This window comes from Schistocerca cancellata, chromosome 4, assembly GCF_023864275.1.
Source record: "Schistocerca cancellata isolate TAMUIC-IGC-003103 chromosome 4, iqSchCanc2.1, whole genome shotgun sequence".
NCBI classification, from domain to species: Eukaryota; Metazoa; Arthropoda; class Insecta; order Orthoptera; family Acrididae; genus Schistocerca; species Schistocerca cancellata.
Window position 1 is genome coordinate 702,080,390 of NC_064629.1, and position 26,545 is coordinate 702,106,934.

The 26,545-nt window shown below is 42.9% G+C and overlaps 1 protein-coding gene and 1 pseudogene across 1 annotated transcript in view; one reads left to right on the plus strand and one right to left on the minus strand.

Annotated features, from left to right (window-relative positions):
- The window catches only part of LOC126184867 (uncharacterized), a 516,759-nt gene that overhangs the window by 358,709 nt on the left and 131,505 nt on the right, over positions 1-26,545 (minus strand). The gene's annotated exons all lie outside the window — the stretch shown is intronic.
- On the plus strand, positions 22,630-22,747 carry LOC126185604 (5S ribosomal RNA; annotated as a pseudogene).

Consider the following 26,545-nt stretch of genomic DNA (forward strand, 5'->3'; position numbering starts at 1 on the left):
AGAGAGCTCAGAATTGTAGCATCAAACATGGCGATGTGTAACATAACTATGTCGGCACGTTAGAAACAGCGTGCTGTAGTCAAGTTTCGGATTCGAAGTGTTCGTCCACACGTGGAGCAGCCTCTCCTTCAGCATGAGAATGCCAGACCACACACGAGCGCTGCGACATCTGCAACAACCCGACGCCTTGGTTTCAGTCATTGACCATCCTCCATATAGTCCCGATTTGACCCATCCGATTTTCATCTGTTTCCTAACGTTAGAGAACACCTACGAGGACTTCATTCTGATAGTGATGAAGTGGTGCAAGTAGAGGTGAGGTTGTTGCTCTGTCTACAAAGTCAAAAATTCTACAGCGACGGTATCGAAAAACTGGTCTCTCGTTGGGCTCAAATGGCTCTGAGCACTATGGGACTTAACTTCTCGGGTCATCAGTCCCCTAGAACGTAGAACTGCTTAAACCTAACTAACCTATGGACATCACACACATCCATGCCCGAGGCTGGATTCGAACCTGCGACCGTAGCGATCGCGCGGTTCCAGACTGTAGCGCCTAGAACCGCTCGGCCACTACGGCCGGCCCTCTCGTTGGGAAAAATGTGTTCGTCGTCAAAGTGACCACGTTGAAAAATTAATATGTAGACATGAAGAAGAAAGCTGTAGAATGTTAATAACGTTTGCTTTATTTAAAAAGATTAAATGTTTTTCAAATAAAAAATTCGTAGGCATTACTTTTCAGTACGCACTCGTACTAAGTCCAGACTCAGTGCTTCATTGACGCCTTATTCGTTTTCTGAAATTAATATAATAACAATAGAAGTGGCAATCTAAATGAGTACGATAAGGTATCCATTCAATGTCAGTTACACAATAACTCACATAAATTAAAAGGTTTTTAATTCACCGGAAAATCTAGAGATTACCAGTACGAACACCTGAAATAAAAAACAGTCACATCTATATCTATATCTACATCTACATGGTTACTCTGCAATTCACACTTATGTGTCTGGCAGAGCGTTTATCGAACCATCTTCATACCACTTCTCTACCATTCCATTCTCGAATGGCGCGTGGGAAAAAGGAACACCTAAATCTTTCCGTTCGAGCTCTGATTTCTCTTATTTTATTATGATGATCATTTCTCCATACGTAGGTGCGTGTCAACAAAATATTTTCGCATTCGGAAGAGAAAGTTGGTGATTGACATTTCGTAAATAGATTTCGCCGCAAAGAAAACCGCCTTTGCTTCAGTGACTGCCACCCCAACTCGCGTATCATATCAGTGACACTCTCACCTCTATTGCGCGATAACACGAAACGATCTGCCCTTCTTTGCACTTTTTCGATGTCCTCCGTCAATCCTACCTGGTAAAGATCCCATACCGCGCAGCAATATTCCAGCAGAGGACGGACAAGGCTAAGTGTTCTGCCAACAAAGCGCAGTCTTTGTTTCGCCTTCCCCACAATATTATCTATGTGGTCTTTCCAGTTTAAGTTGCTTGTAATTATAGTTCCTAGGTATTTAGTCGAATTGACAGCTCTTAGATTTGTGCGATTTTCGTATACCCAAAATTTATCGGATTTATTTTAGTACCCATGTGGATGACCTCGCACTTTTCTTTGTTTAGTGTCAATTGCCACTTTTGCACCATACAGAAATTCTCTCTAGATCATTTTGTAATTGGAATTGATCGTCTGATGATTTTACTAGACGGTAAACTACAGCGTCATATGCAAACAATCTAAGGGGGCTGCTCAGATTATCATCTAGATCATTTATGTAAATCAGGAACAGCAGAGGGTCTACGACACTACCTTGCGGAACGCCAGATATCACTTCTGTCCTACTCGATGATTTACCGTCTATCACTACGAACTGTGACCTCTCTGAGAGGAAATCACGAATCCAGTCACACAACTGAGACGATACTCCATATGCACGCAATTTGATTAATAGTCGCTTCTGAGGAACGGTATCAAAAGGCTTCTGGAAATGTAGGAATATGGAATCGATCTGAGATCCCTTGTCGACAGCGCTCATTACTTCATGGGATAAAGAGCTAGCTGTGTTGCACAAGAACGATATTTTCTGAATCCGTGTTGGTTATGTATCAATAAGTCATTTTCTTCAAGATGATTCATAATGTTTGAGTACAGTATATGCTCCAGAATCCTACTGCAAATTGAGGTCAGTGATATCGGTCTATAATTCAATGGGTTACTCCTATTTCCTTTCTTGAATATTGGTGTGATCTGTGCTACTGGGTAATGTTGTGGGAAAGGAATCGCCGGCCGGTGTGGCCAAGCGGTTAAAGGCGCTACAGTCTGGAACCGCGTGACCGCTACGGTCGCAGGTTCGAATCCTGCCTCGGGCATGGATGTGTGTGATGTCCTTAGGTTAGTTAGGTTTAAGTAGTTCTAAGTTCTAGGGGACTGATGACCACAGAAGTTAAGTCCCATAGTGCTCAGAGCCATTTGAACCATTTTTTTGGGAAAGGAATCAAATACTGCGTTTTATTGACAGAACACTTAGAAGATACAACAGGCCTACTACAGAGACTGCATACACTACACTCGTCCGTCCTCTTCTGAAGTACTGCTGCGAGGTATGGGATCCATACTAGACAGGAGTGACGGAGGACATCGAAAAAGTTGAAAGAAGAGTAGCTCATTTTGCGATATAGTGAAATACGGGAGAGAGTGTCACCAACGTGATACGCGATTTGGCGTGTTTCAATGCCGTGAGATCTTTTCACGAAATTTCTATCATTAACTTTCTCCCCCGAATGCGAAAATACTTCGTTGACGCTAGCCTACAGAGGGATAATGATCGTTGTAGTAAAATAAGAGAAATATGAGATCTCAAGAAAAGATTTAAGTGTTCTTTTTCCCAGCACGTGCTCGGGAATGAAATGGTAGAGCACTGGTTCCGTAAGAGCTCAGATATGGTCCACAAAAGTTTTAAAATTTCAAACTTTTATTGATCTTAAATTATTAACCCATCGTCACGCAGACGGTGCAGTGCAGTGCACTAGGAGGGCACTGGTGAGTGCGGCTGGCTGCGATGAAGGCAAGTGATCCGTCTCACAGCATGGCACAAGCCGGTCAGTCAATCGTACTGTGTGTCCACAACTTGACAATTCTACTAGTGCTGCCGGAAGTGGAGAAAATCGGCACTAGTTGGAAGATATTAGTTTGTATCGCTACGTTGTCATCGTTTGGCTGTCCTTAGATGCGAAATACACTCCTGGAAATGGAAAAAAGAACACATTGACACCGGTGTGTCAGACCCACCATACTTGCTCCGGACACAGCGAGAGGGCTGTACAAGCAATGATCACACGCACGGCACAGCGGACACACCAGGAACCGCGGTGTTGGCCGTCGAATGGCGCTAGCTGCGCAGCATTTGTGCACCGCCGCCGTCAGTGTCAGCCAGTTTGCCGTGGCATACGGAGCTCCATCGCAGTCTTTAACACTGGTAGCATGCCGCGATAGCGTGGACGTGAACCGTATGTGCAGTTGACGGACTTTGAGCGAGGGCGTATAGTGGGCATGCGGGAGGCCGGGTGGACGTACCGCCGAATTGCTCAACACGTGGGGCGTGAGGTCTCCACAGTACATCGATGTTGTCGCCAGTGGTCGGCGGAAGATGCACGTGCCCGTCGACCTGGGACCGGACCGCAGCGACGCGCGGATGCACGCCAAGACCGTAGGATCCTACGCAGTGCCGTAGGGGACCGCACCGCCACTTCCCAGCAAATTAGGGACACTGTTGCTCCTGGGGTATCGGCGAGGACCATTCGCAACCGTCTCCATGAAGCTGGGCTACGGTCCCGCACACCGTTAGGCCGTCTTCCGCTCACGCCCCAACATCGTGCAGCCCGCCTCCAGTGGTGTCGCGACAGGCGTGAATGGAGGGACGAATGGAGACGTGTCGTCTTCAGCGATGAGAGTCGCTTCTGCCTTGGTGCCAATGATGGTCGTATGCGTGTTTGGCGCCGTGCAGGTGAGCGCCACAATCAGGACTGCATACGACCGAGGCACACAGGGCCAACACCCGGCATCATGGTGTGGGGAGCGATCTCCTACACTGGCCGTACACCACTGGTGATCGTCGAGGGGACACTGAATAGTGCACGGTACATCCAAACCGTCATCGAACCCATCGTTCTACCATTCCTAGACCGGCAAGGGAACTTGCTGTTCCAACAGGACAATGCACGTCCGCATGTATCCCGTGCCACCCAACGTGCTCTAGAAGGTGTAAGTCAACTACCCTGGCCAGCAAGATCTCCGGATCTGTCCCCCATTGAGCATGTTTGGGACTGGATGAAGCGTCGTCTCACGCGGTCTGCACGTCCAGCACGAACGCTGGTCCAACTGAGGCGCCAGGTGGAAATGGCATGGCAAGCCGTTCCACAGGACTACATCCAGCATCTCTACGATCGTCTCCATGGGAGAATAGCAGCCTGCATTGCTACAAAAGGTGAATGTACACTGTACTAGTGCCGACATTGTGCATGCTCTGTTGCCTGTGTCTATGTGCCTGTGGTTCTGTCAGTGTGATCATGTGATGTATCTGACCCCAGGAATGTGTCAATAAAGTTTCCCCTTCCTGGGACAATGAATTCACGGTGTTCTTATTTCAATTTCCAGGAGTGTATTATTGTACCGAAGTGTTATTGTACACATTGTTGAAGGTAATCGTGCCAACACTGGGAAGCAGCCAACTCTGCCTTCCTCTCACCAATCAACTCCCCTCGGCAATAAATGCTACAGGGACGTGGCATACCTCTTGTCGTCCCTGACAATCACTGACTGAACGTCAACTTATCGTGGGCAAGCGATATGCTTTCTTTTGTCTTGATCAGTGATTTAATTGTTTCTGTTTGGCTGTTTAGCTGTTTGGAAGCATTTGACCATTAATCTTCAATAATTTTTGTCAATTTATAACTTGTGAAAAAGCGGTAAGTACACATTTTGCTTTGCTAAAATCTTTTAATCAAAACAAGGAGTTCCGAAAGGGGATATAGGCGTGAGTATACCTATGTATGCGTGTACCACAAAATGTTCACAACAGCCAGGAACATTTCATCGACTGTCTAATTAGAATATCACATTACATAGTGACATGCAATAAAAAATAAAGGTATTTAGAAAATGACATCTAAGAGTAAATACGACAGTGGTCACAATAAATTCGGTTTTATTTCGATAGAAAATAATGGACAAACAAAACCACAGTGCATTATATGTGCAACCGTTCTTGCGAGTCATTCATTGAAGTCAGTGAAATTAAAACACCACTTAGCAATGGTCACCCTAATTTCTCGGACGAACCATCAGAATTCTTTGAAGGGAAATTAGAGAAACTGAAAAAAATGGAACATGGGCCCAGTAGGTCGAAGTAGAGTGTGATTGTGAAGTTATCGGACACGTTTAACGGGGATAGGAGAAGTAAAGTTAATTGTGGGGTGTTATTACCGCTTCCCACGCCCGGGTTCCCGGGTTCGATTCCCGGCGGGGTCAGGGATTTTCTCTGCCTCGTGAAGCCTGGGTGTTGTGTGCTGTCCTTGGGGTTGGTTAGGTTTAAGTAGTTCTAAGTTCTAGGGGACTGATGACCATAGATGTTAAGTCCCATAGTGCTCAGAGCCATTTGAACCATTTGTTATTACCGGCCACCAGGTTCCACCGTGACAGTCCTAGAATCATTCAAAGGGAGCCTACATTCTGTATCGCAGAAGTACCCGGATCGTGCTATATTAGTCGGAGGCGACTTCAACCTACCTAGTATAGACTGGGATGTCTATGGATTCATTACAAGTGGTACAGACAAGCAGTCGTGTGAATTAGTTTCGAACACATTATCCGAAAACTGTCTTGAGGAGCTAAATCGACAGCCAACGCGTAATGGAAATATTTTAGATGTGGTAGCCACGAACAGACCAGACCTTATCGACGGCGTCAGTGTTGAGACAGGGATTAGTGATAATGATGTTGTCATTACGACTACGGTTACGAAAGTTAAAAAGTCGATCAAGAAGGCTAGAAGAGTATTCTTACTAGAAAGAGCAGATAAGCAGTTGTTAGCATCCCACTTAGTAAATGAATCGACTTCATTTACTTCCGGTACGATAGACGTGGAAGAAGTATGGGCAAATTTGAGACACATTGTAAATCACGCACTGGACAAGTATGTGCCGAAAAAGTGGGTTACGGACGGAAAAGACCTACCGTGGTTTAACAGCGCAATTCGGAGAATGCTCAGGAAGCAAAGGCAGTTGCACTCGCAGTACAAGAAAGATCGGGAGAATGAGGACAGGCAAAAATTAGTAGAGATTCGTGCTGCTGTAAAAAGAGCGATGCAGTCAACCACTACCACCGTCATACCTTAGCAAAAGATCTTGCTGAAAACCCAAGGAAATTCTGGTCTTACGTAAAATCGGTAAACGGGTCGAAGGCTTCCATCCAGTCACTCACTGATCAGTCTGGCCTGGCAACGGAAGATAGCAAAACGAAAGCTGAAATTTTAAATTTAGCATTTGAGAAATCTTTCACGAAGGAGGATCGTACAAACATACCGCCGTTTGAGTCTCGTACAGATTCCCGTATGGAGGACATAGTGATAGACATCCCTGGGTTTGTGAAGGAGCTGAATGGGTTGAAAATAAATAAATCGCCAGGTCCTGATGGGATTCCAATACGGTTTTACAGAGAGTACTCTACTGCATTGGCTCCTTACTTACCTTGCATTTATCGCGAATCTCTTGCCCAACGTAAGGTCCCGAGCGACTGGAAAAAAGCGCAGGCGACGGATCCTCAAAATTACAGACCAATATCCTTAACATCGGTTTGTTGTAGGATTCTCGAACATATTCTCAGTTCGAATATAATGAATTTTCTTGAGACAGAGAAGTTACTGTCCATGCATCAGCACGGCTTTAGAAAGCATCGCTCCTGCGAAACGCAACTCGCCCTTTTTCACGTGATATATTGCGAACCATGGATGAAGGGTATCAGGCGGATGCCATATTCCTTGACTTCCGGAAAGCGTTTGACTCGGTGCCCCACTGCAGACTCCTAACTAAGGTACGAGCATATTGGATTGGTCCCCAAGTATGTGAGTGGCTCGAAGACTTTATCAGTAATAAAACCCAGTACGTTGTTCTCGATGGTGAGTGTTCATCGGAGGTGAGGGTATCATCTGGAGTGCCCCAGGGAAGTGTGGTAGGTTCGCTGTTGTTTTCTATCTACATAAATGATCTTTTGGATAGGGTGGATAGCAATGTGCGGCTCTTTTCTGATGATGCTGTGGTGTACGGGAAGGTGTCGTCGTTGAGTAACTGTAGGAGAATACAAGATGACTTGGACAGGATTTGTGATTGGTGTAAAGAATGGTAGCTAACTCTAAATATAGATAAATGTAAATTAATGCAGATGAATAGGAAAAAGAATCCTGTAATGTTTGAATACTCCATTAGTAGTCTAGCGCTTGACACAGCCACGTCGATTAAATATTTGGGCGTAACATTGCAGAGCGATATGAAGTGGGACAAGCATGTAATGGCAGTTGTGGGGAAGGCGGATAGTCGTCTTCGGTTCATTGGTAGAATTTTGAGAAGATGTGCTTCATCTGTAAAGGAGACCGCTTATAAAACACTAATACGACCTATTCTTGAGTACTGCTCGAGCGTTTGGTATCCCTATCAGGTCGGATTGATGGAGGACATAGAAGCAATTCAGCGGCGGGCTGCTAGATTTGTTACTGGTGGGTTTGACCATCACGCGAGTGTTACGGAAATGCTTCAGGAACTACGGTGGGAGTCTAAAGGAAAGGAGGCGTTCTTTTCGTGAATCGCTACTGAGGAAATTTAGAGAACCAGCATTTGAGGCTGACTGCAGTACAATTTTACTGCCGCCAACTTACATTTCGCGGAAAGACCACAAAGATAAGATAAGAGAGATTAGGGCTCGTACAGAGGCATATAGGCAGTCATTTTTCCCTCGTTCTGTTTGGGAGTAGAACAGGGAGAGAAGATGCTAGTTGTGGTACGAGGTACCCTCCGCCACGCACCGTATGGTGGATTGCGGGGTATGTATGTAGTTGTAGATGTAGTACAAGACTTACATCATCGTAGCGTCGTTTGAGATATTGAGACTGATAGCGCAATAAAAAATCCTCGCACAACATGAGAAACACTCGTGAAATCTTGTTTGATCAAAGCTCTCGAAGGAGAAGGAAAAAAAAAAAAAAATGCAAGAAATACCTCTATTGAATATCACGGGAAGAGGAGCAACTTATTCGCTTTGCAATGTGATGAATCGACTGACATTTCTAATTGTTGTCTATTACTCATGTATGTTCGCCTTTTAGACGACTACAACATAATCAAAGAAGAATTGTTGATGTCGGGAGAACTGAAAACGACATCAAAACGTATGGACGTCATGAAAATAATAATGTATTATTTTCAGCAACGTAATATTATGAGGGAAAGGCTAGTCGGCTTCTGTACGTATGGCGCTCCAGCTATGTTAGGATCACGCTCCATTTATAACTATTATCACAATTGTATTACTGACAATGATCGCAAAAAATATGTAACATGCAACTTTAGTGAATCATCATTACCTTGCACAATAAATATAGTCCATTGAGTGGTAGTTATATAAAACGTTGATGTCTACCTATCTTTTTGATGGCTTTAGTGGTCCATTAGGTAAAATTCATTTATCAAAACTTTTTAATATGGAGGTCCGGCTTTTTCGTTGTAAGTGACGGAAAACCAGTTGTTTACTGTTGCTCATTTATTTCGCTATTTTTCTTGAATGCAAACATATTTCAAGTCATACTTTTTATCACAGGGTAATTCTTTGATTTACATAGCTCTTCAAACTAGATTCATATCTTTATTGATCACAACAGACAGTGATATACACCATAACTTCACAGAACTGGTTCAAAACAAGACTTGACCAAGCGAAGGCACAACCCCAACAACTTTTCAACACAGACTGCTTCACAGGGCACCAACTTACGACCAAAAACTATAATTCACGATAGATAATTTTCAACGAAATTGTATTGATCTATGCTGTGACATTAATTTTGTACATTACAAAAGAAGAGTTTTGTACATTATTGCAAAATATCATTTGTATTAAGATTAATAATTATTTTTATCCGACACTGCTTAAGCCGAATGTTAAAATAGCTAGATGACTAGCTTGCTGAAGTCCATATATTTTTGTATAAAAAGCATACCGATAGTTTTCGTAACTATCCAACAGGATGAAGAAATTGATATAATGGATAAATACAATAAAAAATCCAGCTCCCCTTAAAAAACCGAGAATCGCTTAAGTATAGACCAAATGTGGTATCTGATGTTTCATTAACAGTGAGACTGGCAACGGTAGAATCAATCTGGGAAAGAGAGTATCACCCTTGAGTTGGTACACGTTCTAGCGACATAAAACAGTAGAATCCTTCGACATTAACAACACATTGTACACTCCTGGAAATTGAAATAAGACACCGTGAATTCATTGTCCCAGTAAGGGGAAACTTTATTGACACATTCCTGCGGTCAGATACATCACATGATCACACTGACAGAACCACAGGCACATAGACACAGGCAACAGGGCATGCACAATGTCGGCACTAGTACAGTGTATATCCACCTTTCGCAGCAATGCAGGCTGCTATTCTCCCATGGAGACGATAGTAGAGATGCTGGATGTAGTCCTGTGGAACGGCTTGCCATGCCATTTCCACCTGGCGCCTCAGTTGGACCAGCGTTCGTGCTGGACCTGCAGACCGCGTGAGACGACGCTGCATCCAGTCCCAAACATGCTCAATGGGGGACAGATCCGGAGATCTTGCTGGCCAGGGTAGTTGACTTACACTTTCTAGAGCACGTTGGGTGGCACGGGATACATGCGGACGTGCATTGTCCTGTTGGAACAGCAAGTTCCCTTGCCGGTCTAGGAATGGTAGAACGATGGGTTCGATGACGGTTTGGATGTACCGTGCACTATTCAGTGTCCCCTCGACGATCACCAGTGGTGTACGGCCAGTGTAGGAGATCGCTCCCCACACCATGATGCCGGGTGTTGGCCCTGTGTGCCTCGGTCGTATGCAGTCCTGATTGTGGCGCTCACCTGCACGGCGCCAAACACGCATACGACCATTAGTGGCACCAAGGCAGAAGCGACTCTCATCGCTGAAGACGACACGTCTCCATTCGTCCCTCCATTCACGCCTGTCGCGACACCACTGTAGGCGGGCTGCACGATGTTGGGGCGTGAGCGGAAGACGGCCTAACGGTGTGCGGGACCGTAGCCCAGCTTCATGGAGACGGTTGCGAATGGTCCTCGCCGATACCCCAGGAGCAACAGTGTCCCTAATTTGCTGGGAAGTGGCGGTGCGGTCCCCTACGGCACTGCGTAGGATCCTACGGTCTTGGCGTGCATCCGTGCGTCGCTTCGGTCCGGTCCCAGGTCGACGGGCACGTGCACCTTCCGCCGACCACTGGCGACAACATCGATGTACTGTGGAGACCTCACGCCCCACGTGTTGAGCAATTTGGCGGTACGTCCACCCGGCCTCCCGCATGCCCACTATACGCCCTCGCTCAAAGTCCGTCAACTGCACATACGGTTCACGTCCACGCTGTCGCGGCATGCTACCAGTGTTAAAGACTGCGATGGAGCTCCGTATGCCACGGCAAACTGGCTGACACTGACGGCGGCGGTGCACAAATGCTGCGCAGCTAGCGCCATTCGACGGCCAACACCGCGGTTCCTGGTGTGTCCGCTGTGCCGTGCGTGTGATCATTGCTTGTACAGCCCTCTCGCAGTGTCCGGAGCAAGTATGGTGGGTCTGACACACCGGTGTCAATGTGTTCTTTTTTCCATTTCCAGGAGTGTATTACATTTCGCCAGGTGTTAGCTTCCAAGACCCTTCGTACATGTCTTCATAAAACAGTGCAATTGGCCATAAATGTGGTAAATGTTTTCAAAAGCAGCATATTAAATACTCGATTTTTTTTAAAAAACTATACACTGAAATGAACTCCGACCATGAGACCCTTCTCTTTCACACGGAAGTTCGTTGGCTGTCTAAAGGTGATGTGCTGGGAAAATCATACGAACTCAGAGGAGAGGCTGAGAAAATAATGAAAGGCTTACAAGAGCATTGTTCTGATCTGATATCTCAGATGCATTTGACTTACCTGTAAGGAAATCATCAAGCCAGCCGTAAAACTCGGATGGATATTCACAGGCAGCGTATTTTCTTTCTCAGACATTGATCTCGTTGTTATTCGAAAGTGTTTTCAAGTTCTAGGAACACTGATTTGCGCGGTTACCTCTACCCATAGCATTTAAGATATCTTGGGTTCCGAACTCTAGCTGGGTTTTGCACAAGCGGTTGGTTTTCGGATGCCATCCTGGTTTCTATAAAGGTGATCGTGTTCCATGTAAGCTCCTATGATTGAGCTCAGGATTCATTCTAAAATTATACTACCAATGCATGTGGGTGATATGGGATGGTAGTTCTGTGGATCACTTAAGCTGATTTATGATGAGTGTGATCTGCGTTCTATTGTAATCTCATGGAAAGTTTCTCTGGTCAAGTAATCTCGTTTGCTTATGGTCGATGGTGGAGGTAGTCCACTCGCGAATTCTGAATGGAACTTGTCGGACTCTGAGGCCTTGCCGAGTTTTAAAGCTTTCCAACACTAATAGTATTTACTGCTACGCCATTCATGTTTGCAGTAGTACGATAATTTCACAGCGCTAGCTTTCTACGATTTTCTTTTGCGAAGGAACATTTGAAGATAGATATCAATAAAATGAAGGCGGAATTCTATTTCCGTCACTGCGTCGTCAACAATTATCAGGACAGGAATTTGTAAGCGATTTAGAGCCTTCACATATTACGGGAAATATCCTGTGATAAAACGCTACTAAAACAGTTACTGAAGGAATCCCACATTGTTCCTCTGGTAGCTGAGCGCGTTTCAGATATCTTCTCCCTATTGCAAATCAGGTGCTGTTTCTCAAGAAACTTCATGGTGTTGTTAGTATACCAAGAGAAGTCTCTACCATCGTAAATTATGCTCAGGGACACATATTTGTCTAGAGCTTGAGGCAGTGTTCGCTTGAACGCGGACTATAATCCCTCTACATGCTCGCTGCCAGAATTACATTATTTCTGGTTATTTTATTTTCCTCCTTCCCAATTTTGCTGGACATATAGACTTAGGTAGCTGATTGCACCTTTGCGACCATTATTGGTAGAATTGCATAATCATTTATCGCAGTCTTGACGTGAACATCTCTCAAGAGGTAGCATTTTCTTGTCACCAAGTCTAATGTTCTTCCATCGTAGGTAAGCACCTGTGAGATCTGTTACTGGCAATTTTCAGAACAGTCTTGGCCGATAATTTCACAAGAACTTTTGTCTCGTTGGCCACTAGTGAATTTGTTTTCTTGCTAATCTGTTGTCCACTTAGTATAGTGGGAAAATACGTGGTACTAAACTATGGTTTTCTCTTAATTTCTTTCATACTTCTTTAGATAGATAACTTTGTTATCCTATTCTTGATGGAAATTTTTCTCCAACCTTTTCTCATGGAATCTTCGTTTCTACCTCAACTGATTTAGGATTCTAACACGCCGCTATGGATACACCACCACCCAACCATCTTTTCTGTAAATCTATCAATTTCTGGTGTTGGCCAATTGTCGATACTCAGTTATACGGGGCCCCCACAAGTGTTCAGCTATACTTCAAACTCCAATCCTTGTTTATATTGCTACCGCATTTGACCTTTAGTATCTTAATTTATTTGTCTGTTGGGAGCATATCTGTGCTTTTAGTTGCTGCTGGGGTGGTCTCTTTGAAGTGCTGAATAACTCCCAGGAGCATACACACTGAATTCACATGACTCTTCTTCAAATTCCATAAGGGTACCGTTACTTGTCGCATATTGGAATAATTACCAACGATTGGTAGATCCCTTCACTTCTGAACATGTTTTTATCGGTCACAGGATTCCGAAGGCTTTGCAAAAAGAGAAGTGGCTTCTACTGATTTAGGTTAACTATCAGTTTCAGAGAACACTTCTTGAACCCTTTCCTGAATATTGTTCGTATAAGACTGTTATTAAGTCTAACCGGATAAGGAAGAAATACAGCAAGTATTTTAAAAATTGTATGGGTATTTGTTGGTATCATTAGTAGTGGTAGGTGAGCAATAGGGTCCGTCTCCATAGCTGAGTGGTCAGCGTGTCTGATTGCTCTGGGAGGACCTTGGCTCAGTATCCTGTACTGTCAGCAGATTTACTTATTGGGAGGGGTTCTCTAAGCCTCTTGGGGCCAACTGAGCTGCTGCTATAGTGAGAATTAGCGGTTACAAAGCCTGAGAAGCTGACCAGAGCCTGCAGAGCTTCCTGCTGACGACAACCTCTCCATTTCGCATCCAAATGACGCCATTGGCAGAAGATGACACGGCGGTCGGTCGGCTCCGCATGGAAAGTTAGAGTCGGGGCGAGGACCTGGTCGTGGTAGCAGAACAATAGTGTTTTTGTATCACCTTTGACTTTTATTGTCTTCGAGCTTTGACCTCAAGTATAAACTTTTTCAATTCCTATGCCAGCCGGCGTGGCCAAGCGGTTAAAGGCGCTACAGTCTGGAACCGCGTGACCGCTACGGTCGCAGGTTCGAATCCTGCCTCGGGCATGGATGTGTGTGATGTCCTTAGGTTAGTTAGGTTTAAGTAGTTCTAAGTTCTAGGGGACTTATGACCTCAGAAGTTGAGTCCCATAGTGCTCAGAGCCATTTTTTTCAATTCCTATACTCCTAAGCATGATTTTCTCACATCTATGAGAGACTTCGTTCTATCCCCTACACCTCAGCTATGAGCTACCATACCACCAAATCTGACTCTTTCAGAACAGAAATTGAAAAAAAAATTGCAAATTATGTACAATTATGAGGCTACAAATTCCAAAGTCACAGCTTCTCATTTGGAATTGATTTATTTCTCCCAGACTACACTCATCACACTCTACCCTGATGAGGAAATTAGAAATATAGCCAATTGCATCATGATTAAATGACGATGTGATGGGGCTGCAGTTGCGTTGATGACATAACTCGCCCTCTCTCACAACGCTATTTTGGAAGTTTGAGTTGATGCAATCGTAATTTCTGATAGGTTCCCGTATAAAATATGTTCCAAGTGCCGCAATGAGAATTACTGGATCATACAAACGCTGATGTTTTCAACGACTTATACGGACCATAAACAAAATTTCAGTTCTTGATGTAAGAATATTAGACAGTAATCGATTGTAGATTAAATCACTATTAAGCATCAAACACATTAAAAATGCTGTAATAGGTGTAGCTTGTATGTTCTAGTGACAGTTGCTCTGCTAAGAGTCATAGAGATACTCACTGTAAAGCATTTTAGATGTTTCTCAAGAGCACTCTTTAACTGCTTTATTATGAAGGCTCATGGGATGAAAAAATACGCATTTTCAAAAGATATCTACGTATAGGACGGCTGGAAAGTACACACATTCATTTATAAACAGTTCGTATTGGAAATTCACTATGTGCAATCCCTGATGACTCGTTCAGAAATCAGATACTGTAGGTTACGTGCACAGGATGATGCACTCAAGTCTGTAGTTGTTAGTACGCGTTCCGACATCAAATAAAAGCTGATATTCAATCTTGAAATGCAATATGTCTGTAAATATAGACATACGAAAATTTAACGTCATTGGGGTGTAATTTGGTCACGTCGTATTAGAGCATTTTAGCGTAATGAACGAAACAAAGTATTACAGTCAACGAGTGCATACTACTCAGATTGTTGGATAAAAATAAGAAAAGAAATGAAGCTGAGTAATTACACTCCAACTGCAAATCACTTCTCAGTAAGCAATATAAACGAGCGTTGCTTAATTCTCATTAACACAGATATCATGCTCTAGCCTAAATAGGTAAAATAATGCACACAAAACTGCCTGCAGGAGAGTCAGCTTTTGTCTTCGAGGAACCTGTTCATGAATATTGTGTTACTAACCACAGTCCCACGAACCCGACAAGGTATGTGCCGCTTCTACTGGTTACAGAGATTTTTGATTTGGGGATCGGCAGGTCAGATTCGGCGACAGTGGAACCGTACTGACCCCAGTGGCAGTCTCACCATTTCGAAAAAACTAGGAAAACGCGTTTGTGTTTGTTTTGAGGAAACGGGTCAGTTTTTATGGCTTAATCTTTAATAAAATGTTGACTTACATGTTGGAACAAATTTACAAAAAGTTATTGAAATCTTTTTACTGGAAGGTACAAAAAGTTTGGCTTATGCATTAAACAAATCACTTGGATCACTTTAGTACAAACAAATAATGAAATTATAGTCGCACAAGAAACAATGAAGATCTAAGGAGGTGATCAAACATGATCGTCTCGAAATCCGGAGGGAAGCATGTTTTCGTCGTCCTGGGCTTCATCGCCCCTTCCTCTTCTGGGTACACGCAGAATTGATCGGTAGAACGGCTGAAGAAGTGGTGGAAGGAATTTAAGACTTTTTTATGTCTTGCATCTTTTTGTACGCCATTGGCTTTGCTGCCCCAAATGGGTCAAATGGCTCTGAGCACTATGGGACTCAACTGCTGAGGTCATTAGTCCCCTAGAACTTAGAACTAGTTAAACCTAACTAACCTAAGGACATCACAAACATCCGTGCCCGAGGCAGGATTCGAACCTGCGACCGTAGCGGTCTTGCGGTTCCAGACTGCAGCGCCTTTAACAGCACGGCCACTTCGGCCGGCTTTGCTGTCCCAGCCTGTGCAGGTATGTAATTTCGGAGGCTTATAAGAAATGCCTACAAATCTGTTTCATTAGGTCTGGGGTCAAACGCTTTATACTTTTCTGTACAGCCGAAACCAAAGAGAATATATACACTGTCGAAACTGAGAAACTTACGAACATGAGACGACTGACTTTGACATAAGCAAAAACTTGTTTTGTTACCAGTCGAAAAATTACTCTATAGTTAATTCTATGAAATATATATACGAACACTTTCAGAAAACATAAACATCAATTTTGACTTTAATATAACTAGTTACACGAATTCTAAACCATAAGCCACAATCATAATAATATTTTGCCCTTGGAACACTTCAACTTTTGCACTACATTAGGACCATAACTTGGAACTATAACGATCCAAGTGTGGTTTTTCATTTGGATTAGTATGGCACGATGTATTTTTCAAAGTAAGATAAAAAAAAAGTTCAAATGTGTGTGAAATCTTATGGGACTTGACTGCTAAGGTCATCAGTCCCTAAGCTTACACACTACTTAACCTAAATTATCCTAACGACAAACACACACACACCCATGCCCAAGGGAGGGCTCGAACCTCCGCCGGGACCAGCCGCACAGTCCATGACTGCAGCGCCTGAGACCGCTCAGCTAATCACGCGTGGCCAAAGTAAGATCAATTCGAAAGTGTCAGATTGTGACGTTCTTACAGAGGACAATGGTTTTTGCACTTGCATGAGTGTGGCATGAAAATTTATACTTGCTCCCATGCATCCATGTGAAAAGCTGTAATAAAAAAAAGTCACTTAGATCACTATGGTTCTACTGTTCCCATATAGACTATGGATTCAAAAGTTCGGTCTAATGAATTTCTCAGACACTTAACGCGTTTACACTCCACCAACATTTTAAGCTTATGAAAAAATCAAAATACGTTATGGCTCAGTTTTCATATTAAACTCTAGGTGGCCATATAACTGGGGTGGGGGTGGGGATAGGGGTTGGTTGTATGTTTCAAAAGGCAGAAGAAGGCAAAAAAATACAATATCATTAGGTCCGTCGCTAGGAAAATAACTGTCAGACCGATGACAGCTTTACTCTGGTGACAGAAATTAGTGATACGATACTCAATATCCATAATTATATCAACACAAAATGTCTCATAATGCAACATTACATGCCTATGTTGTAATTTTCACAAATAATTCTCTATAAATAAAAATAATAGTCAGATATTCGAACCAGATTCACTGTACCAAGCGTAAATCGACAGTTGTCATAGCTTTTAGTCTGCGACCACTGCAAAATGTTCGTACTGCAGCATTTGATGCGCAGTGCAGAAAACATTTGGTTCATGTCTCACACCACAGCTAATGCAATGCTCACAGGCGCATGGAATGTGTAGCAGAGGCTGCAGCACTGTCATGAATGAGGTCAAGTACGAATCCTAATGGCAGCTTCCCGTAAATACGTAACGTGCCCGACGACCCTGGCGGCCGCTACATGATCGCGTGACCACTGCTTCCACTTTTATCTCTTTAGCAGTATAATATGGCACAGTAGTTTGCTCTGTAAAAATTGCAACAGAAATTAGGCTCAAGGCAAACTCCAGAGCTTGTGGGGCTGCGGGTGGAAATTATTGGGTTTTTATCCTGTTATTTAAATGTAGAGTGTAATGTAGAAAAGATGCATTTCCCGGCCGATTAACCATATGTGGGGCGGCGGGTGGAATTAATTGTTGTTAAATGTTCCTATTATTTATGCAGTCTTTTGCCGTTCTCAACACTGGCTCTCTAACTACAATATTGGCAACCAGAAAGTGATTAACAAAACGTGAAGCCTGTAATTAGAATTCCTAGTGCCCACTTCATCTGAGAAATACATTTATAGCTACAGCTTATAGCTCTGAGGAATTAGGAGATTGTCTGGGATTCATAATTAAAAAAAACGATTCTCTCTAAAATGTTCACTATATTCTGAAAGTCACAGACCAAAAAGAATCCACACAATCCAACTACCAGAGCAGTTCAGAGTCTAATGCGCTGATGCAACTATAACTGTTCAAACCAAATGTTTAAGTGAATGCTCGCCATAATTTGATGATAATGTTCATCAAACGCCACGCTAAATAATGGTAGAATGTCTGTCCCGCGGCGGCACGTGAAAATACGACATACGCAAACTGAAGATAGATAATTAAAGTCATACCAGAATTAACACTTCACTCGAAAACGATTTCATGGTTACTCGTATCCCGAGTGACTTATTACGGCATCCGAGGCTGTTTATAGCAATGATACCGACGCGACGCGACTCCCGGCACAGGTGGTGTGCTATTCAGTGTCTGGAGAGAACTGGGGCCTCCTTCCTCTCGCACAGCGTTCTTATATATAAAGCCGCGGTGCGGCTGATCAATTCCGCTCTCCCGACTAGCCGCTGGGCTAGTAATGCACCACTTTAAGTTATTGAATAAATCATCGCTTCCTTTGCTGATGGCCGATGAAGCTCTCAATTTAAATATGCATTCAGCACAAAGGTAAGTAATCATAATGAAAGTCTGACGTGGGTAAGTCAAATATTTTGGGCGAGAGAATTAATTTAATTACACTACACGCAGTAGACGAGCTCTGAACTTGCCCTTTGGAGATACGCTATTGCTATAGTTTTATAGTTATGCAATTGAAACTTCTCACATCTTTATGATTATAGCGGATCTCCCTTCTCCTTAAATTTAAACATCCTAGCCTTATTTATTCGCCTACTTAATCTGTCTTGCTTCCTTAATTTCTAAGACAAAAACCAGAAAATCATGAATTTCAACTAAAATTTTAATATGTGAGATCCAGAATACTGTTTCTACCAAATTATTATGCAAAAGGAATCCAGATATAAATTTTTAAGTTTCTACCTCTTTTCTGTTGTGCCAATGATATTTTCAGAAAAACGTCCAAATTTCAAAAATGGTTAAAGTTATTGAACTGACATTCAACATATATTGATTTAGTATTACTCCTGACATGCTAGAAACGTTTCAGGTTATTTACTTGATTTTCAAAGTATTGCACAACATTTATGACGTCAGAGCTAATTACAGCGGACTGGCTGGTACACAATGGAAAGACTGATGTGAATTTTATACGGCGTGAGTAGGCTGCTTCCCTACAAGCTCTCGAATCCAGTGCGATTAGCTGATGATGGAGAGAGTCTAACGTGGCCTTGAGAAAACCTGTTGTGAACCTACGAGATTACCTCCATACAATGAATAAGATTACCTCAATATATTGAATAAGTAAGAGATTTTAAATGCACTAGTAAATTTTTTGCATGGGCTAGTGACGCAGGTTACGATACTGGGCTCAGTGGGGTACTACAGATTCCGACCACAGTCTATTTCTTACACCAGGCGAGACGTCACAGTTGCTTAGCGACTGGACTCGCATTTGGGAGAATCGAGACTTAAATCTCTATTCAATAATTCCTCTTTTCTTCTTCGTTACTGTTTTTGCTCGATGCTAATGATCTACTGTTTTGTAAATCAAGAGGCAGACCTAGTCCTCCTTATGAGTAATACGAAACTTTTTGTCAAGACACGTAGGCCTAAAGCAGCACCAAGAACAAAATAAATAAATAAAATAAAAAATAAATGATGTTACTGTGAAAGTTATTAAATCATTTTGCGCAAATGGGTTAATTCCAAACTTTGATACAACACTATTCATATAATTGTAGTGTACATCGAATTCTATTAAATGCTTTGCCAACAAGGAATAATAAACTCTTGAGCGTACATACTGGTGAAAGCTTAAATTAGAAACGAAACCTTAAGGCACATACGCTAAAACCATTAGTTTCAGATACTTCTGCTGTGAGAATAATTGCCAACTTCGAAGATTAATGGTTGGTTAGTTGGTTGGTTTGGGGAAGGAGACCAGACAGCGTGGTCATCGATCTCATCGGATTAGGGAAGGATGGGGAAGGAAGTCGGCCGTGCCCTTTCAGAGGAACCATCCCGGCATTTGCCTGGAGTAATTTAGGGAAATCACGGAAAACCTAAATCAGGATGGCCGGACGCGGTATTGAACCGTCGTCCTTCCGAATGCGAGTCCAGTGTCTAACCACTGCGCCACCTCGCGAAGATTAATGATTCTGTAATACACAGATGTGACAAAAGTCGTATACAGATGGCGGTAGCATCACGTACGCAAGGTATAAAAGAGTAGTGCATTGGTGCAGCTGTCATTTATACTCAACCGATACACGTGAAAAATTTCAGATCTGATTATGGCCGCTCGATAGGAATTTACAGAATTTGAATAGGGAATGATGGTTGGAGCTAGACGCATGTGGCATTCCATTTCCGAAATCGTTAGGTAATTCAATATTCCGAGATCCGCAGTGCGAAGAGAGTTCCCAGACTACCAAATTTCAGGCATTACCTGTCACCATGGACAACACTGTAGCCGACGGCCTTCACTTAACGACCGACAGCAGCGGCGTTTGTGTAGAATTGTCAGTGCTAACAGACAAGCAACACTGTGAAAATAACCGCCCAAACCAATGCGGGACGTACGATGAACGTATTCGTTGGGACAGTGCGGCGTAATATGGCATTAATGGGCTATGGCAGCAACTACGTGCGGGAGTGCCTTTGCCAACAGCATGACATCGCCTGCAGCGCCTCTCCTGGGCTCGTGACCGTATCGGTTGGACCCTAGACGACTAAAAAACCGTGACCTGGTCAGAGGAGTCCCGATTTCAGGAGCTGATGGTAAGGTTCGACTGTGGCGTATACCTCTCGAAGCTATGGATCCAAGTTGTCAACAAGTTACTGTGCAAGCTGTTGGTGGCCTCATAGCGTTGAGGGCTGTGTTTACATGGAATGAACTAGACCTTCTGCTCCAACTGAACCGGTCAGTGACCTTTGGTTATGTTTGGCTACTTGGAGACCATCTGTAACCATTTATGGACTTCATGTTGCCAAACACCGATGTCATATAGCCGGGCCAACATTGTTCCGGATTGGTTTGAAGAATATTCTGATCATTTCGAGCGAATGAATTGACCACCCAATCACCCGATATGAATCCCATCAAGCATTTATGGGACAGAATCGAGTGGTCAGTTTGTGCACAACATCCTGCACCACCAACACTTCTGGAATTATGGAATGATTCCGTATATATTCGGTGAAACGAGAATTATGTCACACACACTATCAACAAGTTGATGGGAAAGAAGGTTTTCCACCGTTCTCATTTGTAGTAGAATTCATTATGAAAAAATTCATACATTTGAACCATCTGAACATTGTGCAGACGATGTACTGCGGACACATACAGCCAAGCAACGAATTTGCGTTGAAGAGTTTAATAAAGAATGTACGATCAATCAGATATCGAATAGGAGCTAGAATGATTCACTTCAAGGACATAATTATAAACACTCAGATATGAATCCACTGGTTCAAAATACGCGAGTTACTGACTACTTCATACCATCTTCTTTGAGTTTTAACCCATACAAAGAGTCTGCTCTTCATATCATTATTCACCACTTGTTTTTTGTCCCAACCCTTATAAGTATTCCGAGCAACTAGAACATAATACCATTACATAAGTCTTAAGAATCAGTTATTGGTTGACATTCATTGGTGATACCCTATGAGGAAAAAGAGGTTAATAAAACTGTGAAACATTATTGTATCCATTAGTTCTGACCCAGACGTTTAACAGAAACCACAGACTTTTACCATGTGTTAGGAAACTGTCCATTAAGATAGCAAACATCTGTAATGTTAGCCGCGCGGAATTAGCCGGTCCAAGGCGCTCCAGTCATGGACTGTGCGGCTGGTCCCAGCGGAGGTTCGAGTCCTCCCGCGGGCATCAGTGTGTGTGTTTGTCCTTAGGATAATTTAGTTAAGTAGTGTGCAAGCTTAGGGACTGGTGACTTTAGCAGTTAAGTCCCATAAGATTTCACACACATTTCAACATTTTTTTTTTGAAATGTTAGGAAAAATTGCAAATCTTTCCAACAACACTGACACCTGATAAAAATATATTATATTATGAAGACAAAAAATATCCACGAACATAAATGGCACGTAAAAGATGTTTGTAAGACATGTAGTTGACATTATAGATAAAAACCAGGATATTACTCTGTGCTACACTACAGGTGAATCAAAGCAGTTATCTGCAGACAACTGACTCCACATTGGCACACTATTAGCTAGATACCAGGCACCAGTTTATCATACGTGGTAAAAATTTGGAAATCGAGATAGAGATATGCACGGTTAAAAATTATAGAAGTTATCAAACAATAGAAGCCTTCCCGTGGACTGATACGAAACTACGTCGCCCAGTTTTCTCGTAGCTGCACTCATTTAACATGGACTATAGACAAAAATGTAATTTTGCGCTCAAAAATTACTAGCAGCTTTGGTGGTCTGCTAACAATATTTTCCCTATATTGTAACACATCAACATGTGTAATGCAGATGATAATCTGAAACATGCTGAATGGGCACACTCCAAACGCCAGCAACGCGGGCACGGCGATTAGGTTACAGAAACACCCGCCCTGCAGGCTACGCTTCTTAGGTGAAGCAACACGTAAATATTTCCGGCGGACAAAATCAGCACCGTACTGTTTTCGTGTATAAGTCAAGCACTTGTGGCTCAGTGAACTTGGCACCACATGCTTCTGCCTTATCATGTGTCAGCAAGTAGATCGAATCATATACATCCACCGAAGTTGTATAAAGTCAACGGCCTTACCGCAGTGGTAACACCGGTTTCCTTCAGATCACCGAAGTTAAGCGCTGTCGGGCTGGGCTAGCACTTGGATGGGTAACCATCCGGTCTGCCGAGCGCTGTTGGCAAGCGGGGTGCACTCAGCCCTTGTGAGGCAAACTGAGGAGCTACTTGCCTGAGAAGCAGCGGCTCCGGTCTCGTAAACTGACATACAGCCGGGAGAGCGGTGTACTGACCACATGCCCCTCCGTATCCGATGAGGATGACACGGCGGCCGGTCGGTACCGTTGGGCCTCCCAAGGCCTGTTCGGACGGAGTTTAGTTTAGTTTAGATTTGTATACAGGCAGCCATCAACCAATGAGCGAGTAGTTACAACCACCTCACAAACCTCGAAATTACGCCTTTGCAGCCCTCCCCCCCCCCTCCCTCACGACATTGGCCTCCGGTGAATTCTGGACATCAGGACTTGATATCCGCTGGTTGTTATTGACTTCTGTCACTGTCTTAAAGGACTGCTATCTAAGATTGGGCTATTCTGTTTTTGGGCTGCGTAAAGAACTGTGTTAATGTGTAATGTGTTGTCGAAATCTGATGTGCCTACTTAATACATTTTGTAAAGCTTTAATTACAATGATAAATAGAGCACACAATTAAATTATTGTGCTTCAAGTAAAAAAAATGGCTCTGAGCACTATGGGACTCAACATGTTAGGTCATAAGTCCCCTAGAACTTAGAACTACTTAAACCGAACTAACCTAAGGACATCACACACACCCATGCCCGAGGCAGGATTCGAACCTGTGACCGTAGCAGCCTCGCGGTTCCGGACTGCAGCGCCAGAACCGCACGGCCACCGCGGCCGGCGCTTCAAGTAAAAAGATAAAACAAATCGCTTATGTTCTTTCTGAGTACATTCAGAACTTGTTATCAATTATTATTGCAAAAAGTATAAGACGATGCACAAGAAAGAAGGAAGTCATTAGGCTGAAGGACGCCCTGATCTTACCGTTGACCTTTCCGCTCTTTTCTACAAGGGAAAAGGCGAAGTAGGCAGAACCGAAGGGACGATGTTGAGATAGTGGAAAAGTTGACCGTGTTGCATTCCGTTTTGATAACATCTTTCACGTGGAAAAAAGTTTACCTCAGGCAGTCTGAAAAAGGCAAATATAGCCAGACAGCACTGAAAGTGAAAGTTCTTCTTTCTTCGTGTGCTCGTTAAACCTTTACTCTTTGAGCTAACACCAGCACAAAATATTATTGGAAGACGCTTATTACTACTTCTGCATTAAACTGCGTCTCTGCTAATTATTAGCTCTGAGCACTATGGGACTCAACATGTTAAGTCGTAAGTCCCCTAGAACTTAGAACTACTTAAACCTAACTAACCGAAGGACATCACACACACCCATGCCCGAGGCAGGATTCGAACCTGCGACCGTAGCAGTCCCGCGGTTCCGGACTGCAGCGCCAGAACCGCTAGACCACCGCGGCCGGCTCTAATTATTAGCTATGAGTACAAGACTTATAGGGCTCAGTAATGGATTACAATTCCAATTCCAAAGAAAGCAGGGCTGACAGATGTGAAAATTACCGAACTATCAGTTTAATAAGTCGCGGTTGCAAAATAATAACACGAATTCTTTACAGACGAATGGAAAAACTGACAGAAACTGACCTCGGGGAAGATCAGTTTGTATTCCGTAGAAATGAAGGAACGAGCGAGGCAATATTGACCCTACGAATTATCTTAGAAGATAGGTTAAGGAAAGACAAAGCTACATTTATAGCATTTGTAGACTTATAGAAAGATTTTGACAATGTTTACTGAAATACTCTCTTTCAAATTCTGAAAGTGGCAGTGGTAAAATACAGGGAGCGAAAGGCTATTTACAATTTGTACAGGAACCACAGGGCAGTTACAAGAGTCGAGAGGCACGAAAGGGAAGCAATGGTTGCGACGGGAGTGAGATAGGATTGTAGCCTATCCTCTATGTTGTTCCATCTGTACACTGAACACGCAGTAAAGGAAACCAAAGAATTTGGAGTAGGAAATAAATTCAGGGAAAAGAAACAAAAACCTCGAGGTTTGCTGATGACATTGTAATTCTGTCAGAGACAGCAAAGGACTTGGAACAACAGTTGAACGGAATGGACAGTGTCTTGAAAGGAGGATATGAGATGAACATCAACAAAAGCAAAACGACGATAATTGAATGTAGTCGAATTAAATCAGCTGATGCTGAGGGAATTAGATTAGGAAATGAGACATTTAAAGTAGTTATGAGACACTTAAGGTAGTAGATGAGTTTTGCTATTTGGGCAGCAGAATAACTGACGATGGTCGAAGTACAGAGGATATAAAATGTAGACTGGCGATGGCAAGGAAAGCATTTATGAAGAAGAAAAATTTGTTAACATCGAGTATAGATTGAAGTGTCAGGAAGTCGTCTCTGAAAGTATTTTTATGCAGTGTGGCAATGTATGCACGTGGAACATGGACGACAAACAGTTTAGATAAGAAGAGAATAGAAGCTTTTGAAATGTGATGCTACAGAAGAATGCTGAAGATTAGATAGGTAGATCACGCGGCTAATTAGGAGGTACTGAATAGAACTGGGGAGAAGAGGAATTTATGGCGGAACTTGACTAGAAGAATGGAGTGATTGGTAGGACAGGGTCTGATGCGACAAGGGATCAACAATTTAGTACTGGAGGAAATCGTGGAGGGTAAAAATCGTAGAGTGAGACCAATAGATGAATACACTAAGCAGATTCAGAAGGGTGTAGGTTGCAGTAGTTACTCTGAGATGAAGAGGCTTGCCCAAGATAGAGTAGCGTGGAGAGCTGCATCAAACCAGTCCTTTGACTGAAGAACACAACAACAAATAGACTTGCAGTGGTAACACAACTTTGCTTCAAGTACGGTGAATATGGGCAACACTGGCGACGTCATTATCCTTTCGTTTTAACCAGAGAAATGAAGAATTTGCAGACGTGTTTTACACCACATCCTGAACTGCACTGCACATAACAAGGTAAGCTTATGTGAAGGAGAGACAGACTTAATTTCGCTCGTTCTGTGATCAAATGGTTTTTTTTCAATATATTTTCATTTATAATTATAGAGTGTTACTGTTTGATTTCAAAATTCATTTCTTTTCCTTAAATCTTACGTTCAAATGTTACGATGATGATCGTAACAATAGCTACAGTAGTAGTTGTGTGTTATGCATTTTTGATAGGTCGCGTTGCTACATCGTTTGAGTAAAAATAATTTTCTTAAGCTCTTAAGAGTATATTACCTTTCTTCAAATGATAAGCATTAACTTTAAACAGTTTTTTGAAAAGACTTGAGGTACTGTTAAGAATTAAATAAATATCTTGTCAGTTTCATTCCGCTTCTCAGAAGAAAGTTTTAACATCATTAAAAGCTAACCTGAGTAACTGTTCCAATTTCAATGAACAAATTTATCTTTCAAAACTCGTTCCTTCAGAGCCTGAGGAGCTTATATAGCAAACAGAAGCTTTAAATTTAAAGAAAAATTTCTCAAGGTGAATTTAGTCACAGTTCCTGTTCAAGTGGTGGCTGCAGTCACCATGTTCAGTGGAAAACAGAAATGAAGGTGAGCAGGGATTTGTTTCGAATACTTGGTTACTAAGTACAACGACCCAATAACTTGCCTACTAAACACTTCAGAAGTGCTTCGATAACAAAATTAAATTTTAATTAGGGAAACACGCCGTCAAGAATAATCAATGGCTCTGAGCACTATGAGACTTAACATCTGAGGTCATCAGTCCCCTATAACTTAGAACTACTTAAACCTAACTAACCTAAGGACATCACACAACACCCAGTCATCACGAGGCAGAGAAAATCCCTGACCCCGCCGGGATCCCTGCATTTGACAAGAAGGTAAAACC